Consider the following 21,289-nt stretch of genomic DNA (forward strand, 5'->3'; position numbering starts at 1 on the left):
TGGGATGCTGCTATTCCTCAGGATATAGGCATCATGCACAGACCCATGATACTTTGCTTTCACATGGGAGATATACGGGTCCGCCATGCACACTATCTGCACATTCATCGAGTGAAAGCTCTATTGATTTCTGTACACCTGTTCATTTCTCTGGGGGTGGGCAAAGGCAATATGTGTACCATCAATAGCACCAATAATGTTGGGGATATGTCCCATTGCATAGAAGTCAGCCTTCACTGTGGCCAAATCCTCCACCTGGGGGAAAACTTTGTAGCTGCGCATGTGTTTTATCAGGGCACACAACACTCTGGTCAGCACTATTGAGAACATTGGCTGTGACATCCCTGCTGCCATGGCCACTGTCACTTGGAAGGAGCAACTTGCCAAGAAATGGAGCACTGATAGGACTTGCGCAAGAGGGGGGATCCAAGTGGGGTGACGGATAGCTGAGATCAGGTCTGGCTCTAATTGGGAACACAGCTTTTGGATTTTGGCCCTATCAAGTCCGTAGGTGAGGATAATGTGCCTGTCCTCCATTGTTGCAGGTCCACCAGGGGTCTGTATAAGGGGGTATGTCTCCATCTCCTATTCATCCTCAGTGGTTGAACTCTAGGGTGAAAAACGGTGAGCAGATGTTCATATTCAAACATATCCTCAGAGTAAAATGCCTTGCATGTTGTGACAGAAACAGTATGTTAACGTCTAGTCCCGTAAATGTGCCTATGTCTGCTGTGACGCAGTTAGGTGCCATGGCCTGTTCCCCCCTGAAATGGCGGCCGCCTGACCTGTGTGGAGCGACAAGTGAAAAATAGGTAATTCTGCTGACGTTGTGCGCCGTTGCGGGAGGCGGTCAAGGACCGCTGTGTAACACCTCATTGGTTATCATTGGGCCCTATGGGTTCCAGTTGCCAATGGTGATGTACACTGGTGGTGACAATACGCACCACCGCGGACGTGACCACCATTTTCTATCTGTTCACTCACTTGCTACCTGACCTTCAACAGGAGAGGACCTACACTGCATGTGCTGCTGTGACCTGTGTCTGGAAGCGACCATGGCTCGAGTGTCTGGGGAAAGGGCCCCGGCCCTCACTTCAGAGGAGTTGGAGAGACTAGTGGATGGGGTCTTACCCCAGTACTGTTTACTGTATGGTTCTCCAGACCAGCAGGTGAGTACACTGTGAGCACGACGCATGGGGCATGAATGCATGGAGTGCTGTGTGTGTAAGCCTCGTGTAAGGAGGGGGTGGCTGAGGGGTCCTGGGCAGAGTGCTGCATGTATGGAGGTTAATGTCTGTGCATAAGGGGATGGGAGGGATATGGTGGGCCATGAGTGTAACAGGCCGGACGGTATGGCTGATCCCATTTCCTATGTATCATTGTCTGCAGGTCAGTGTCCATCAGAAAAAGGGTATTTGGCGTGCCATCGACAAGAATGTGTGGACCCTGGGGGTCTTTGACAGGCAGAGCACCCACTGTCGCAAACAGTGGGAGGACCTGTGCCGCTGGACAAGGAACACAACAGAGGCCCGGCTGGGGATGGCCTCCCAACGAGGACCATCGAACCCTGACCCCCCTGATGTTTGGCATCCTGGCGGTGGCCTATCCAAAGTTTGATGGGCGCTTGAAGGCATCACAGCAGCCACAAGGGGGTGAGTACAGTTTCAGAATCAGAAAAATGTGCGTGATAAGGTGTCATCTGGGTGGGGGATGTGGACCTATGGTTGTCCCCAGGCCAGGACGAACATGGCAGGGTAGGTTCCATGTTGGACAGGGTCTGATGCACTTCAGTCCCAAATATGCTAGTGGGCATCTACTACTGGGCAGGGTCCTGTGGGTTTCAGATGTGCTGCTATTGGCATTAGGCATTATACTCTATGGCCTGGTGACTAGCATTGTATCTGGTAGTGCATGGCCTAGTGCATAGGGCTGTTCCCTGTGTGTTGTGTACGCCAGCGGTGGTGTTGTTGCTGCCATTCACCAAGTGTACCCACTGTCTCCCCCCACACTTTTTGTTTTGTCACCCTGTCCTTGTGCGCATTAGCATCATCTGGCAGAGGAGCAGAGGCACTGGCGACAGAGGGAGCTGCATCCCACATGGCCCATGAGGCCGAATCCACCGACGGTGAGGGCACCAGTGGGACGGAGGGTGAGGGGAGCACCATGGCAGAGACTGGAGGGGACAGTTCGGACAGCGGCACCTCCTCCGATGGAAGCTCCCTGGTGGTGGCGGACACCTCTGTGGCCACCCCAACTACAGGTACAGCCGCCACCTTCCTTGCCAGCACCGCCCTCCCAGCAGCCCCTCAGCGTGTTTCCCGTGCCTACTCACCCAGGAGGGTGGGCATCTCCTTCGCCCCAGGCATCTCAGGCCCTTCCCCAGTCAGCCCTGCTGCCCTCAGTGAGGAGTCTATTGACCTCCTGCGATGCATCTCTGTTGGGCAGTCAACCATACTGAATGCCATCAACAAATAAGTACATTCCTGGAGGGCATTCACTCTGGCGTGGAGGCCCAACAGAGATCATTCCAGGCTCTGGCCAACTCCCTGATGGCAGCCATTTTCCCTGTCTCTAGCCTCCCCCTCCAACTTCCTCTGCCCAGTCCCATTCACCTCAACCCCAGCCTATCTCAAGCACACCATCAGACCAGCATGCACCCAAATCAGCACACAGAAGGCAAACACAAGCACTACACTTCATCCCACAGCCACACACACAAGCGCCATCCAGATGCAGACACACCGACATTCACTGCCTCTACTGTGTCCCCCTCCTCCTTGTCGCCCACCTCCCTCCCAGTAGCATCTCCACTCACACCTGCATGCACCACATCCTCATCCACTACCCCCATCACCACATGCCTATCAGTACACGCCCCTCACCGGCAGTCACCACCCCCACAACCATGCACACGTCCACTGTGTCCGCCCCCACTGTGTCTGTGCCACCTCCTCCGAAAGTACACAAACACAAGCACTCAGGCACCCAACAGCCATTCACCTCATGACAGCATCCAGCCCTTGCACCTGCACCCAAACACAGGAGATACCTCCTACCACCACTCCCTCTTCCTCCACTCCCAAACCTTCACCTTCTTCCAGCCCCAGTGTCACTAAAAATCTTTTCCTCTCCACCCTAGACCTATTCCCTGCCCCTCCCCCATCCTTCACTTCGGGCCAGGGTGGTAAGAACCCAGGCTAGCACCTCAGCCACCCAGTCCACGGCTACTGTCATTTCTGCAGCCACTGCAGTTGTGAGAGGCTCCGATAAGACACCGGCCCACACAGCCAGTGCCTGCACCAGCTGCCAAGAGCAAAAAAGGAGCACCAGCTGGCAAAGCCAAAAAGGGAGCACTATCGGACAAAGGCAAGGAGGCACCACCAGCTGGCAAAGGCAAGGAGGCACCACCTGCTGCCACAAGCAAGGAGGCACCACCAGCTGGCAAAAGCAAGGAGGCACCACCAGCTGGCAAAGGCAAGGAGGCACCACCTGCTGCCAAAAGCAAGGAGGCACCACCAGCTGGCAAAAGCAAGTAAGCAACACCAGCTGGCAAAGGCAAAAAGTAGCCACCACCTGCCAAGGGCAGTGAAGGGACCACCAGCTGCCAAGGGCAATGAGAAAGGTACAGACGCCACAGGCAGGATGGATATGAAGCCTGGTGCTGGAGCAGCATCTGAGCAAACAACACCAGCCATGGCACTTCAGCTGTCCGAGGCTGCAGGGGACGGGCTGGAGCCTCTCCCACCACCAGCAGCACCGCCGGCAACACCGCCATCTGCACCGCCACCAGCACCACTGCCAGCAGCAGCAGCCCCAGTGGGGAGCTGTCCGAGGCTGCAGGGGAAGGGCTGGAGCATCCCCCCCCACAGCCAGCACCTCACCTGCACCGCCGTCAGCACCACCACCTGCACCGCCACCAGCACCACTGCCAGCAGCAGCAGTCCCAGTGGGCAGCCAGCCGAGGCTACAGGGGAAGGTCTGCAGCCTCCACCCACCACTGGCAGCACCGCTGCCAGCACCGCCACTGCTACCACTAAGCAGCCATCACCGCTTGCGGGCAGTGTGTAGTCATGCACCCATGGGCTGTAGTGCGTCCGGGCCCCTGTAAAAACTGTAGGTGTGACAACCAGGTGAGAGACTGTGACCCTACACTTCCCAAGATCTGCATCACTGGGCACAAAGCCCTCTCCAGAACCAATGGAACAAGGCATCCACTCACCCCCTCCTTGCCAGGATGAAGCACAATGGGCACAAAATCCGCTCCAGAACCAGTGGAAGAAGGCATCCACTCATCCCCTCCTTGCCTGGATGGAGCACACTGGGCACAAAGCCCCCTCCAGAACCAGTGGAAGAAGACATCCACTCACCCCCTCCTTGCCTGGATGGAGCACACTGGGCACAAAGCCCCCTCCAGGACCAGTGGAAGAAGGCATCCACTCACCCCCTCCTTGCCTGAATGGAGCACACTGGGCACACAGCCCCCTCCAGAACCAGTGGAAGAAGGCATCCACTCACCCCCTCCTTGTCAAGATGTAGCACACTGGGCACAAAGCCCCCTCCAGAACCAGTGGAAGAAGGCATCCACTTGAGAGATTGTAGCCTTACACTCCCCAGGACCAGGCAGTGGGCAGACCACCCACTAGAGAGACTGTGGCTTTGCGCTCCCAGGACCAAGCAGTGGGTAAGCCCCCCAGTTGAGAGACTGTGGCTTTGCACTCCCCAGACCCAAGCAGTGGGCAGACCACCCACTAGAGGGACTGTGGCTTTGCACTCCCCAGGACCAAGCAGTGGGCAGACCACCCACTAGAGAGACTGTGGCTTTGCACTCCCCAGTACAGAGTGATGGGTATGTGGCTCCCTCCAGGAGCAGTGGCGTTGTACCATCTTCCGGCTGAGGTGCACCCCCTGCCTCTTCCCCCTGAGATGCCTGTGTATTTTCAACCTGATGCCCCAGCAGTGTGCTCTCCGTATTGAGGCAGGAGTGAGGTTGGGCCTTGGCCTATGTGATATGGCCTTGTGGCCCACGGACATTATCGACTGGGCAGTGTCCCTCTATTTGTATATATTGTAGATACTGTTTTGTGCTTTGATTATGTATTTCTAGAACTTTATATTATTACACTGACTTTACTCACTTCCTTTTGTCCTTGCGTTATTCCTGAGGGGTACGAAGGGGATTTGTAATGTTGTTCCATCTGTTTGTCTGTATGGTGTTGGGGGTGGGGGTGTTGCATGTGTGTGTCACTCTGTTTTTCCTCCTCCACTCCCTTGTGTGCTAGGTGCAGTACTCACTGTGGTTGTCTTCACCGCGGTTGGTATTCCTGGTGTAGGAAGAGGTAAACCTGCATGGGTAACACCTGTAGTTCAGGCTCCATTGCATCGTGGTTCTTCCTTGAGTGTACAGAGGTGAGTTGTTTCCCTTCTGTGTACTGTTTCTGCAGTGTTTTTGATGGTGTTGGTACCGCCCCGTCAAAGCTGGCTGATTGGCTTGTAGTAATCGGATGGGCAGTACTTTGTCTACCGCCTGGCTGTTGGCGGTGACTGCCGCAGTGCTTGTTGCTACCGCTGTGGCGGTCGATGTGTTAAAGTGGCTCTCTGTGTTGGCGGTTTCCACAGTGGTCATAATTCCATTTATTTACCGCCGGCCTGTTGGTGGTATGACCGCCGCTTTATCACTGACCGCCAGGGTTGTAATGAGGACCTAAGTTATTTGCCAGAATCACAGGATGTTAAACGGATGCCGGCACCCCAATCCATAGTTGGCAGCTCTGGCCATAAAGCCACTTCCCACCCAAGAATGAGACTGATCTTTAGGACTTCTCTGAGATGAGCTTCGCCCAGAAGCCATCCAAAACAAAACCCACTTATCTACCCTTTCTGCTAACTTCCTTCTACGACGACCTTGAACACAATCCTTGCCAACAGTTTGGCCACTCCAACCTTGTCCTATAGCACTTTTAACCCATTACAGATCGCACCTTTAGTTTCATTCATTTATGTATGGCACCCCGAGGTTGCATGATGGTGCATCATAAAACACATTGATAAATCAGCAAGCACAAATTAATGCAACTCAGATCATTCGAGATGCTAAACATATGGACCTCCTTTACTCATCAAGTTGTGCATTAAACATAACCAGCATTAATAGTTGTTATTGCCATGCATATTAAGGCAATAAGACTATTAGCACTATGGTACGGGAGCCCCATTCCAGCCAGAGATAAATCCAGATCACCATGTTTTGCATTTAAAACCAGCTATTCAACTGCACAGCATAATTCGGCCTGAAGACAAGTATGAGCCCAACTGCTATGGAGGACTAAGAGAAAATAATAAATAAACCTGTTTTTTTTTGTGTGGCTTCTGCTCTATGTGAGATGGGCTCACACTCCTCCTTCATGGAGAGTGGGAGGAGCTGCTACATGTACAGAGGGACAGCAGCTTTCAAGGCACAGAACCCATCACTGAAACCTACTGCAAACATATGCAGGTTTGAATGGCCTGGGGTATTTTTTTGTTAGTCTGAAGATGTGACATGATTATTAGATAATTGAGACCTAAAGTTTGTTCTTTGGTTTGTTTGCCTTGCTGCATCCTAACATTTAAATTGTTGTCTTATTTATTTTTTTCTTTAATAATTGGATAACTTAGCCTGCCATAAAGACATACCGCTACTGCCTAGTCACCATTGTTTTTTTCATTTGTTTTGGTTTATTGTCTTGGTGACATGCTTCGGTTTCACTACTGCAGCTGTATGGACGTATTAATGTGATATTTTCTTCAAAGATTGAAGTAAGATGTGCAGAGAGAGAGCGAACATTGGTTCAGCCCACTTCAGCCTTTGATTTTCAAATGCTTTTCCTAGGTTGACATTTTTTGAATAGACGGTCCATCAAGAATAGGGCATTTTATGGATTGTTACAACTGTCCCATTTATATTCACATTAGGTTTCATGATGATGGGTTTCTAGTAGCATTTTTGGAAGACTAGAGTTAGCATGTTCTTTAACGTATTTAACTTGCTGACATTTCCATAGCTGGTTCAAGGCATTTTTATTTGGAATATGTTGCTATTTGTGTCTTTTCCTGTGCTAAAGATATAGGCCCTCATTATGACACTGGCGGTAAATCCTGCTTACTGCCACGCTGACGGGCACCAACATACCGCCGCGGTGACAGATATCCGTTAACCATATTATGACACACACACACCAATCCGACAGAATACTGCCACACACACAAATCCACCATCCCAAAGGTCAGTGCTAAAGTGGTGGTACCAACACCTATAATGTTACGTCAACAAAACATTGCCCACCACATTATGACCCATGAATCACCACAGTGGACATTCAACAGCGGTAAACCATTGGCGGTACATACTGCCTCTCTCAGAGTGGACACCCACATACAAAACAACATCACATTGGCCAATACGGAAAACACACACCTGACATCCATACACACACCACACCCACACATCCACACCACTATAAAACACACACCCACAGTACCCACAACGGTTTGCCAAGACCAAAAGACTGCAAGAGTTAGCCACCGACATCACAGAGACAACTACAAACACATCACTGATACCCATACATCCTTCACGCACCCCACATCACACACCCCACCACATCACCTAACACCCTCTCACTAACACACAACACACAACACCCATGGCACCACAAAGGCACCCCTGTTTCACTGAGGAGGAGTTAAGGGTCATGGTGGAGGAAATCGTCTGGGAAGAGCCACAGCTATTTGGAGCACAGGTACAGCAGATTTCTATTGTCTGGAATATGGAGCTATGGCAGAGAATCGTGGACAGGGTTTACACCGTGGGACAGCACCCAAGAACAAGGGACGACATCAGGAAGAGGTGGAACGACCTTCGAGGGAAGGTATGTTCCATAGCAGCAAGGCACCAGCTCACCATACAGAGCACTGGCAGTGGACCCTACCCCCTCCCCCACAGCTCACAGCATGGGAGGAGCAAGTCTTGGCATTACTGAATCCTGAGGGACTCGTTGGAGTTGCCAGAGGACTGGACACCTGTAAGTCAACATTTAACACTTATCACCCCCCATACCTGCATATCATCTCACACCCTCACCCTCACACCCATCACTCCACTACTACCCACACACTGCACCTACACATATGACTAACACCAATGCCAAATCCTGCATGCTTTACCAATGCATGGACACCCCTCCCAGCCCTGCATGGACACCCATCACCAAAGGATGCACAGCATAGGGAAACTAACAATCCCACAATACATCACCATAAACAAACAAAAGGTAGCAGTGCAACAGCAACCATAGAGGGGAGGATAGGAATATACAATATGTCATACACATGAAGCATAATACATCACTTACATCCCCACAGGTACCCCAGCCAATGTCAGCGGAGAGGAGGTGCCATGACTATCAAGTCCCTCAACAGAAGATGTCCCCAGTGATGACAGTAACTCTGGACTTCTGGATCTGGATGATCTACCTGGCCCATCAGGGGCCACTGGACAGCCGATCACCCAAGCCCACGCACAGACCACCACAGAGCCTCCCCCATCAGGATCCAACACCACAGCACCCACCCACCGTACCCACACCTCTGTCTCCAGGACACGTCAATCAGCAGTGTGCCCACCTGTACAGGGATCCCAGGTCACACCTCACCCTCAAGACAATGAGGGACCTGGACTCAGTGGCAGTGGGTACACCGTTCAGGGGACAGATGGACAGGCCAACAGGGACACTGGGGGGACTGCTGTACACTGGGGGGGACAGGACCTGGGAACAGACTGTCCAGGAGGCACTCTCTGAGATCCTGGGAGCCTACAAATATGAGGAAAATAACTATAGGGGGGTTCCCTGAAAGAATGCACGTAGCTCAAGCAGGGAAATAATGAACATCGGAAAAACTACTGAGAGAACTACAAGAATAAACATGAAGATACAATTTGTGCAGATTCTCACTTGTATATAAATTTTTCATTATTTAATTTCATTTAGTTTGAGTGTGGTGTGTCTGAGCTAGGTATTTTGTTGTCCCTTCCCTTGATTGTTTTTTATATTTGGTATCTATGTATTCTAATGATTGTATAATTACTTAATAAAAGATTTATGAATGTGTAATAGAATTACCTTATCTGTGATCATTTATTAATGTACAGCAGCCCAGTATAATTTGTCTTTAATAGGTTCTATTATATAGTATTGCAACTATCAAAACCTATAGTGCTTTATCCTTGAAGATTATTGTATCTTCATGTTTATTCTTGTAGTTCTCTCAGTAGTTTTTCCAACTTTTAGCCTACCAACATTACCAGGACATGATGGGCCAGATACTAGACAACGTGTAGGAGAATAGGCGGCTGCAGGTGTTGCGCCGCGTGGTGCGGCGCGAGCCGAGTGTTCGGCACAAGCCGGGCGTTCGGCTCGGGCCGCGCATCGCGTTTTTAAAACGCGGCGCGCCCCTAGCCTTTCCTGCACTTTATGAGGCCCCAGAATGGGCATGGGGCCTCGCTCTGCTTTCTCCCTCCGAATTTTTGGGGTCTCCTGACCCCTCTTACCTGTTCTTGCTCCTTCTTTTTCTTTTCTTCTTTCTTGGGTCTTTTTTGTTGCACCTTCCTTTATGTCTTTTCCCCCTTCCCAGGTTACCTTTTTCTTCCCAGCATTCCTTATTCCCTATTCTCTATGGTTCCTACTCTATTCTGTTCTATGTACTTTTCCCTATCTAAGATGGTGTCCTTTTTCTTCCTGTGGGTCACTTCCTGTTTTTTGGTATTTAAGGGATGTGTTTTCTTCTTTTCTTTGCGCTGCAACACTTTCTGTTCGGATGGTGTCTTCGCTCCTGATTTCCTTGCCTTTTGGTTCTGGAATTCGCCAATTCTGTGTTATTTGAATTTAGTTCTTTTGATTCCTGTTCTTTTGTTCTTGTTTTCAGGAAACATTCTGTTTGGAGGTTTTTTCCCCTTTTTATAAGAGTTTTTTTTCCCTCTGGCGATATTTTCTGAAGGTCACGGTCTGTTCTTGGCGTATCCATTGCCTACAGCACCGTGGCTACCAGAAAGAGTCGCCCCTTTTTGGGTCAAAGCCGAACACTCAAGACCCACGCCACTAGATCTGCAGATTCCAGGCGCAAGCAGCACGTGAGTCGTGACAGATTGCAGCGCCTGACCATTCCGACGTCTTCAAACACCATGGATGACACAGTGGTGGCTGCTGCAGATCCGGATCAATCTCTTCTGACAATGATTCAGCAACAAGCTCAAGAATTGCAACAACTACGCAATGAGAATGCTGCGTTACGACAGGGTTTGGCTTTCCGCAGTAGTGATGTTCCGACTATTTCCGCTTCTACCCCTCGCTTCTCCGGTGAACCAACCAAACTGCGTGAGTTCCTTGATGCATTGGCGGTATACTTCGCCTTCCGACCTACCCAATTCTCCCATGACAGGACAAAGGTGGGTTATCTTATCAGTGCCTTATCCGGTCCTGCCTTGGCCTGGGCAACCCCGATGGTATCATCCAACGATCCAGTATTGTCGGACTATTCCGCCTTCGTGAATTGCTTCAAACAAATGTTTAGTTGTCCAGGATTGGAGGCCTCTGCGGAAGAAGCCTTGTGCGACATCCAAAAAGGCTCTCAACATGTCCTCCAATATATAACACGTTTTCGTCAGCTAGCGGCAGAGACCACCTGGGTGGAACGTACTCTGGTGACTCTGTTTCGTAGAGGACTCAAAGAAGAAATAAAGGATGAATTAGTACATTCCACCAGAATGGAAGATCTTCGTGGCCTGATGGATCAAGCACTTTCAATCGAGTATCGTCTTCAGGAACGGAGATCAGAGAAGAGAAGGAGTAGAGGGTCTTCCCAGCCAAGCACTTCACGAGCTTATCCGCATCGTTCTGAGGAACCTCGCCCTCCTGCTAGAGACATCGAAGGAGAACCCATGCAGGTGGATACTACTCGAGGCCCGCTCTCTGCTAGCGAGCGGGAAGACAGACAAAAGAAAGGGTTGTGCCTGTACTGTGGTTCTGCTGGTCACATGCTTCTTACCTGTCCTGTACGTCCGCCAAGGCCATCGGGAAACGCCACTTCCCGTCCTCTGTAAGAAGGGAGGGGACAAGATCATCGGCTATACCTTCCATCAGTTCCTTTAATGACAATACGACATCCTTGTTCATATTACCAGTCATGTTACAATTTCCTGACGGCCGTCAAGAAAAGACTATGGCATTACTAGATTGTGGTGCTAGTGGTATTTACATGGATAAGACGTGGGCCACTAATCAACAAGTTCCTACACAACCCAAAGAAATTCCCGAACAAGTGCACACAGTGGACGGATCCTTGATATCCTCTGGTCCAGTTGATACTACTACCCTGATGTTGAGTTTACAGATCGATAACCATCAAGAACACATCTCCTTTGATCTCATAACATCCCCCAACCATACCATCATTCTTGGAATTCCGTGGTTCATCTGACATAATCCATATGTGAATTGGGTAACCCGGACTGTTTCCTTGTCTTCACAGTTTTGTCATGAGCACTGTTTTGCTTCCGACAAGTACTGGTCACCGAAAAGAGCAATAATTACTGAAGGTACTACCGGTTATTCCATTAATACAGTCCAAGGAGTCCCTGAACACTATTTGGAGTTTCAAGATGTGTTCCAAAAACCATCCAGACCTGTGTTACCTCCACATCGAGACTACGATTGTGCTATTCCCTTGGAACCTGGCACTATCGTTCCTTTTGGGAGGATGTATTCCCTCACGGAACCCGAAAAGGAAGTTCTAAAAGAGTATCTGGAAGAAAATGTACAGAGTGGTCTTATTGTTCCATCGTCTTCTCCAGCCGGGGCTCCTCTCTTTTTTTGTACCCAAGAAGACAAAGGATCTTCGTCCTTGCCTGGATTTTCGAGGCCTGAATAAGATAACTATTAAAGATCGTTACCCTTTGCCTGTCATCAGGGATATTCTAGAAGCAGTCAGAGGGGCTCAACGTTTTACCAAACTAGATCTAGGGGGAGCCTACCACCTTTTACGCATCAAAGAAGGAGACGAGTGGAAAACAGCTTTCAGGACCCCATTTGGTCACTTTGAATACAAAGTTATGCCTTTTGGTCTCACTAGTGCCCCCGCAATCTTCCAGAGATTTATGGACTCAGTGTTTTCTGACCTTCTAAACCAGACAGTTGTAATTTACTTAGATGATATTCTTATTTATTCTAGAAATCCCGAACTCCATTCTTCCCATGTGACACAAGTCCTTCAAAGACTCCGGGCACATCAACTATTTTGCAAACCAGAAAAGTGTGAGTTCGACAAAACGGAAGTCAAATATCTGGGTTATCATTTAAGTCCCACCGGCATAGCTATGGATCAAGAAAAAGTACAAGCTATTCTAGATTGGCCTTCCCCATCTACTATTAAAGAAACACAATGTTTTCTAGGATTAGCAAACTTTTATCGGCAATTCATCTTAGACTTTGCGAAACAGACTAGCCACATAACTCACACTTTAAAGAAGGAAAATTTAACGAAAGGGTTTGTCTGGACTAAGGCGGCTGAAACAGCTTTTCAAGATTTAAAGAGGGCTTTCACTCAAGCTCCCATTTTAAGACATCCAGATACCAACAAACAGTTTATTGTAGTTACCGATGCTTCCGAAAGAGCCATTGGAGCTGTCTTACTCCAACAACAAGAGGATGATGGTCTTGAACATCCTGTTTTCTATTTGTCTCATATACTCTCTACAGCAGAACAACATTACTCAGTACTTGAAAGGGAATTATTGGCTCTGAAAACAGCCTGCCTAGAATGGAGACAGTTTCTAATGGGTTCCAAGGAGCCTTTTGAGGTTAGAACAGACCACCGTAATTTATAATGTTTACGAAATTTTGTATGCCAGAATAGTCGCCAGGCTCGTTGGGCCTTTTTCTTCAGACAGTATGATTTTTACATTACTTATATTCCTGGATCCCAAAACATTCTGGCTGATGCGCTGTCTCGCCGTTATCCAGATTGTACTCCTTCCCCATCTCAGTATCTACTGGAACCTAGTAAGATCATTGGAGTAGCTCAGTCTTTTCTGGAGGAGGTACAACTGGAATACTCCAGCCTATCTGATCCCGAAGTACAGAAACTAAGACCTTTATTACATAAGAGACACGGATATTATTATTATCGGAACCTGTTATTCCTCCCTACTAACAGAGTTAGAGAAAAAGCATTACAAATGTGCCATGATTCACCGGTTGCTGGTCATAGAGGCATCAAGGCCACACAAGAACTTATTTCGCGATATTTCTGGTGGCCTACCTGGAAGCTGGATGTTGAAAGATACGTTCAGGCATGTCCCATATGTGCTCAAGTCAAGATTCCCTTTACCAGACCTGCAGGATTGCTCCAGCCTTTGCCTGTTCCGCCAGCTCCATGGCACACCATCTCTACTGATTTCATGTGTTCGCTTCCACCATCAGCAGGAAACCGGGTTATCATGGTCACTGTGGATTCCTTTACTAAGATGGCTCACTTCACTGCCCTGAAAAAGCTACCTACATCCCAAGAACTAAGCCAGATATTTATCGATCATATCTTCCGTCTCCATGGACTTCCACATACCATTGTATCTGATAGTGGACCTCAGCACATTTCCCGGTTTTGGAGATATTTTTGTAAAACACTTAATATCAATAGAGCCCTGTCATCGGGGTTCCATCCTCAGACCAATGGACAGACCGAGCGTCTGAACCAAGGATTAGAGCAATACCTTCGCTGTTTTTGCAATTCTACCCAAAGCAACTGGAACACTTATCTCCCTATTGCTGAATTTTCCTACAATAATACTGTCCATAGTGCCTCCAAGGTCACTCCTTTTTTCTGTTCTTATGGCTTTCATCCTACCTCTTTCCCTACTTCTCCTCGGTCTACCTCTCCTCTGCCCTCTATTACTTATCTCTCCAAACGACTTCTACAAATCCATAGACTAATTCGATCCAATCTATTACACACCAAGAGATATATGAAGAAAGTAGCAGACAAGAAACGTAGGACCACTCCAGACTACTATCTGCAAGATAAAGTCTAGCTTTCTTCCAAATTCTTACCCTCACGTCTTTCTCAGAACAAGTTCACACCTCGCTACTACGGGCCTTTCCGTATTCTTCAGTTGATTAATCCTGTCACTGTCCGTCTTCACTTGCCTCATACATGGAAGATTCATCCAGTCTTTCATGTTTCTCAGCTCAAACCTTACGTACCTGACCCTTACTCTCGTCAGTTTCCTTGTCCTCCTCCTGTATTAGTGGATGATGTTCCTGAATATGAGGTACAGGAAATTTGTGACTCTCGTCTTTTTCACAAACGTCTTCAGTATCTGATTCATTGGAAGGGTTATCCTCTCAATGAATGCTCTTGGGAAGATGCATCTTCTGTTCACGCACCTCTTCTGATTCAGCGCTTTCACCGTTTATTTCCTCTCAAACCTGGGCCTTCGGGAGGGGGACCTACTGTTGCGCCGCGTGGTGCGGCGCAAGCCGAGTGTTCGCCGCAAGCCGGGCGTTCGGCTCGGCGCCCCTAGCCTTTCCTGCACTTTACGAGGCCCCAGAATGGGCTTGGGGCCTCGCTCTGCTTTCTCCCTCCGTATTTTGGGGTCTCCTGACCCCTCTTACCTGTTCTTGCTCCTTCTTTTTCTTTTCTTCTTTCTTGGGTCTTTTTTGTTGCACCTTCCTTTATGTCTTTTCCCCCTTCCCAGGTTACCTTTTTCTTCCCAGCATTCCTTATTCCCTATTCTCTATGGTTCCTACTCTATTCTGTTCTATGTACTTTTCCCTATATAAGATGGTGTCCTTTTTCTTCCTGTGGGTCACTTCCTGTTTTTTGGTATTTAAGGGATGTGTTTTCTTCTTTTCTTTGCGCTGCAACACTTTCTGTTCGGATGGTGTCCTCGCTCCTGATTTCCTTGCCTTTTGGTTCTGGAATTCGCCAATTCTGTGTTATTTGAATTTAGTTCTTTTGATTCCTGTTCTTTTGTTCTTGTTTTCAGGAATCATTCTGTTTGGAGGTTTTATCCCCTTTTTATAAGGGTTTTTTTCCCTCTGGCGCTATTTTCTGAAGGTCACGGTCTGTTCTTGGCGTATCCATTGCCTACAGCACCGTGGCTACCAGAAAGAGTCGCCCCTTTTTGGGTCAAAGCCGAACACTCAAGACCCACGCCACTAGATCTGTAGATTCCAGGCGCAAGCAGCACGTGAGTCGTGACAGCAGGAGGGACAGTATCAGGGGGGCAGGGAGGACTTGCAGGCCATCAACACCACCCTGATCTCCATAGCAGGGTTGCTGGCAGACATGGCCAACATTATGAGGGAGGCGACAGCACACCAGCGGGCCCCCACCACTAGCCAGTCCATTGACTAGCCATCCATTTCCGTTGCTGCTAGTGGGCAGGAGGCCCCACCACAGGACCCACAGGCCACCAGCATTCCTCCCCCTGCAGAAGGTGAACCACCCCACAAACGTTTCCTGTAACCCAGACAGAAGCCAGGGACACTTGCCTTTGACCACCGCCAGGATGTGAGACTCTCCTGATTGTCCCACAAGGTGACCCACACTGTCACTTTGTCCACTTTGAACTGCCTTTGCTCCCCTTCCTATGGCCACATGGACACTGCACCTGTGCTACAAACAGAATGGAACAATACCCAGACTTTCCTCCTTCATTACCCTATTCCATTGCACTTCCCCTTAATTTTTAGCACTACAATAAACGTCGTTGGACAGAACTCGACTACTTGTATGTCATGTGTTGAAAATGTGTATTCATCTAAACAGTTACATCCATTTCAAAAGTACTGTACATTGTAAGAGCATAGAGATAATGAAATGTAGCTGGCTGTAGTCTACACATAAGTACACAGTTGTTATATCACATACATCTGCTATATGACAAACCATAGGTGACAGTAAGTAGAGGTACAAGGAAGTGAATGCCATCTTGGCACAGCCACACAGAATACACCAATTGTCATAGAAATGTTAATCTACTCTATCTCACCTGTGTGTCATTGGTTCACCCATGTGTCTCATTATAACGTTCTTCTTCCCTTGTCCTGGGATTCCTCACAGGGGTCAGCAGCCAAGATAGGTTTGGGTAGCCAGAGTCACCAGCAAGTATTGAGGGACAACATTTAGCCACACACAGTTCTATGGGGTTGACACCAGAGGCATACACTAACACATACTGGGTGGGGACCAAGGCTCACCTATTAGCCACACCCTGTACCTATGTAGTTGGCCCATCACATTTGGGATGCTGCTATTCCTCAGAATAAAGGCATCACACACCGACCCAGGATACTTAGCATTGACGTGGGAGATGTATCGGTCCACTAGGCACTCTATTTGCACACTCGGTGAGTGGAAACTCTTACGATTCCTGAACACCTGTTCATTCTGGCAGGGGAGGGGACAAACGCAATATGTGTCCCATCAATCACACCAATAATATTGGGGATATGTCCCATTGCATAGAATCCGGCCTTCACTGTGGCCAAATCTTCCACCTCGGGAACAAAATGTAGCTGCAAATGTGTTTGACCATGGCAGACAAAACTCTTGCCAGCACGATTGAAAACATTGGCTGTGACATTCCTGCTGCCAAGCCCACTGTCACTTGGAAAGACCCAGTTGCCAGGAAATGGAGCACTGATAGCACTTGCACAAGAGGGGGATCCCAGTAGGATGACGGATAGCTGATATCAGGTCTGGCTCCAACTGGGCACACAGCTCAATGATTGTAGCCCTGTCCTGTGTATAGGTGCCTGTCCTCCAGTGAAGCCAAGTCCACCAGAGGTCTGTACATGGGTTATGTCTCCACCTCCTATTCATCCACAGCAGTAGGTATCTAAGGGACACAAGAGTGAGTAGGCTGTCACAATTTGAACAACACTACCACAACTGCAGTCCACATCGTGCACTTGTGTGTTGGGACAGTGTAATTGGTGAAGTATGTGCCTATTCAATCTGTGATGCAGTAATTGTCATTAGGTCTGTTTCACCCCCCTGAAATGGCGATCGCCTGTCCTGTATGGAAGGACAGGTGGAAGTGATGTAATTCCGCCGACATTCGGCTTCGTGGCGGAAGTCGGTCTTGCACTGCAGTGCAATTCCTCATTGGATAATATGAGTCTCTATGGAGTACAGTGGCCAATGGGTAAGTACACCGTTAGTGACAGTGTACACCGCCTGGGACGTGTCCGCCATTTTCTATCTCATTCCTCACTATTTTCCTGACCTTCAACAGGAGAACACCTACACTGAGTGTGCTGTTGTGTCCTGTATCTGGAACCTACCATGGCCCGTGAGATCGGAGAAAGGGCCCCAGCCTTCACTTCAGAGGAGTTGGAGTGACTGGTGGGTGGGGTCCTACCCCAGTACGGACAGCTGTATGGGCCTCCAGACCAACAGGTGAGTACACTTTGACCACGATGCATGTGGCAAGGATGCATGGAGATGTGTGTGAAAGCATTGTGTAAGGGTGGGTGGGGCCTGGGAGGATTGTCTGTTGGTGGTGTACATGTTGTGCGCTGGCTTATGTGTGTGCCAATGGTGATAGAATCAGGTATGGTGGGCCATTTGTGTGACAGGCTGGACTGTTTATTTAATGGTGTTCTCCTGTTTGTCTTGCCGCTGCAGGTCAGCACCTATCAAAAGAAGGGATTATGGCATGCCAAGGACGTGCGGAGCACCCACTGTTGGAAACGGTTGGAGGACCTTAGACGCTGGGAACGGAAGACCGCAGAGGCTCAACTGGGGATGGCCTCCCAATGAGGAAGGGGTGCCGTTGGACCCTGACCCCCCTGATGGCCCCCATACTGGTGGTAGCCTACCCTGAGCTGGATGGGCACTTGAATCACAACAGCCACAAGGGGGTGAGTACAGTGGGTTTAATTACATATTTTGGCTGGTAGGGTGGTATCCGGGTGGTGGATGTGTGTTAGTGGGTGTCCCTAAGGCCGGGCCAGACATTACAGCATGGGTCAACTGAAGGGTAATGGTTGCATGGCAAATACAGGTAACCAAGCTTGTTAGCAGTCCATTTCAGGCAGGGCATCGTGGGTCTCAGGTGTGCTGCAGTTGGTGGTGTGTGGTTCTCATCTTGCCTTAGTGACTAGCCATATCACTGGTAGTGCAAAACATAGTGCTTGAGTCTGTTCCTTGTGTGTGATGATGATGTGAATGCCAATAGTGCTGTTGGTGCAGTCATTGACCAAGTGTATCCTTTATTTCCCCCCTTTCTTGTTTTGTCATCCTGTCCTTGTGTGCATCAGCATCATCTGGCATAGGAGCAGGGGCATCTGCGACAGAGGGAGCTGCATCCCACAGGACCCTGGAGGCAGAGTCCACTGACGCTGAGGGAACCAGTGGGACTGAGGGCAAGGGATGCACCATGGCGGAGACTGAAGGAGACAACACAGACTCAGATACCTCCTCCGATGGGAGCTCCCGTACCAGCACCACTGTCCCAGTAGCCCCTCAGCAAGTTGCCCGTGCACCCTCACCCAGGAGGTCGGGCATCTTCTTCACCCCAGGCTCCTCAGGCCCTGCCCCAGTGAGCCCTGCTGCCCTAATTGAGGAGGATATTGATCTCCTGAGATCCATCTCTGTTGGGTAATCAACCATTGTGAATTCCCTCCAGGGGCTGGCATCCCAGATGAAGCAATGAAATGCATTCCTGGAGGGCATACACAGTGGGTTGGCAGCCAACAGAGATCAATTCAGGCTCTTGCCTCCTTTTTGATGGCAGCCATTGTCGTTGTTCTACCGGCTCCCCTCCAACTACCATTTCCCAGTCCCATTCCCCTCAACCCCAACCTATCCCAGGCACACATACAGATGAGCATGCACATAAGACAACACCCAAAAGTGGCACAGGGAGACACAAGCACCACACTTCATCCCACAAGCACTCACGCTAACACTATACAGTTGCAGACACAACCACATCCACTACGGCCACTGTCTCCCCCTCCTCCTCCTCCTCCACCTCCCTCCCAGTCACGTCCACACTCACACCTGCATGGACTGCCTCAACATCCACCATCAGCATCACCACACCAAGCAGCACACACACCTCACTAGCAGACACCTCCACAACATCCATCCACTTGTCCCCTGTGTCCTCCTCCACCATGCCTGTTCCTCCCTCATAAAGGACACAAACGCAAGCACTCAGACACACAACAGCCATCCACCTCACACACGCACACTGCCCATGCACCTGCACCTAAGTCCAGCAGACATACACCTCCAACAACCACTCCCACAACTTCCACTTCCACTCCCATCCCTCCTCCCTCCTCCCAGCCTACGTCACTAAAAAGCTTTTCCTTGCCCAACTTGACCTCTTCCCTCCCCCCTCCCGTCCTGCCCATAGAACCAGGGTGTCAACCAGCCAGCCCAACACCTCAGCCAAACAGTCCACGGGGACAGTGGAGGCAGGAAGGGGAAGGAGTCCAAAATAACTACAGCCAGGAAGGAGAAGGAGTCCACAACAACTACACCCAGGAAGGGTAGGGAGTCCACAACACCTACAGCCAGGAAGGGGAAGGAGTCCACAACACCTACTGCCAGGAAGGGGAAGGACTCCACAACAACTACAGCCTGGAAGGGGAAGGAGTCCATACCTCCTGCCATGGAGGGAATGAAGCACTCAACTCCATCAGAGGTTGGGAGGGTGAAACCACCAACACCACCGCCACCACCTGTGGTCACAGAGCCCTCACCGCCAGCAGAGGCAGCCCAGGGTGCACCATCACCTGTTGCCACAGAGCAGCATTCCACACCAGCTGTGGCAGTGCAGCTATCACTTCCAGCAGAGGCAGTCCAGGAGGCACCAACACCTGTTGCCACAGAGCACCACTCCACACCAGCTTTGGCAGTGCAGCTATCACCACCAGCAGAGGCAGGCCAGGAGTCACCATCAACTGTTGCCAGAGAGCAACACTCCACACTAGCTGAGGCAGTGCAGCTATCACCGCCAGCAGAGGACATGTAGTCCACCCGCCATGGACTGCTGCACAAAGGGCCCCCTCCAAAACCAGTGGGCAAGTCACCCACTCCAGAGACTGTGGCCTTGTGCTCCCCAGCAAGGAGAAATGGGCATGGATCCCCCTCCAGAACCAGTGGGCAAGCCAACCACTCCAGAGACTGTGGCCTTGCACTCCCCAGCAAGGAGAAATGGGCATGGATCCCCCTCCAGAACCAGTGGGCAAGTCAACCACTCCAGAGACTGTGGCCTTGCACTCCCCAGCAAAGAGGAATGGGCATGGGGTCCTCTCCAGAACCAGTGGGGAAATTCCCCAGCTCAGAGACTGTAACCGTGCACTCCCCAGCAAAGGGAAATGGGCATGGAGCCCCCTCCAGAACCAGTAGGCATGTTCCCCAGATCAGAGACTGTAACTTTGCACTCCCCAGCAAAGAGAAATGGGCATGGAACCCCCTCTAGAACCAGTGGGCAAGTCACCCACTCCAGAGACTGTGGCCTTTCACTCCCCAGCAAAGAGGAATGGGCATGGAGCCCCCTCCAGAACCAGTGGCGAAGTTCTCGTATTCGGCTGAGGTGCCCCCACCATCCCTCTGAGGTGCCTGCCCACTTGTAAAATGATGCCCCTGCAGTGTTCTCTCCAGATGTGCCAGGATACAAGTTGGGCCTTGGACTGTGCCCTGTGGCTTTGTGTGGCCTTATGACTTTGGACTGGGAATTGGCCTTTATGAACATTTGTATATATTTGGTTTGTGTGGTGGGTTTTGCTATGCTCATACATTGTCAGTTCTTCCGAAATCTGGTCCGTGTTTTATTATGCCATGTGTCATGTGCATCGATTTAACTCTGCAGCTGGTTGAATGTATGGTGTGTGTGTTTCAGGAGTGTGTCGTGCGTGTGTGTGTCACTCTCGTTTTCCTCCCTCCCTTGCTTGTGTGCTAGGCAGCTGTACTCACCGTTGTTGTCTTCGTCGGTGTTGGTGTTCCAGGTGGAGCATAACATAGAAAATCATCAGGAACACTTTCAGTTCGGGTTCCAAGGCTTTTGTTGGCATTGGTACCCCCCAGAAAAGGTGGCAGTTTGCAGTATCTTAATATGGTGGGCAGTACTTTGTTTTCCGCCTAGCTGTTGGCGGCTACTGCCGTGGTGAGTGTTGTTTCCGCTCTGACAGTTGGTGTGGTACATTGGCTGTCTATGGGAGTTATCACCGCCAGG

Source organism: Pleurodeles waltl, chromosome 4_1, assembly GCF_031143425.1.
Source record: "Pleurodeles waltl isolate 20211129_DDA chromosome 4_1, aPleWal1.hap1.20221129, whole genome shotgun sequence".
Classification (NCBI taxonomy): Eukaryota; Metazoa; Chordata; class Amphibia; order Caudata; family Salamandridae; genus Pleurodeles; species Pleurodeles waltl.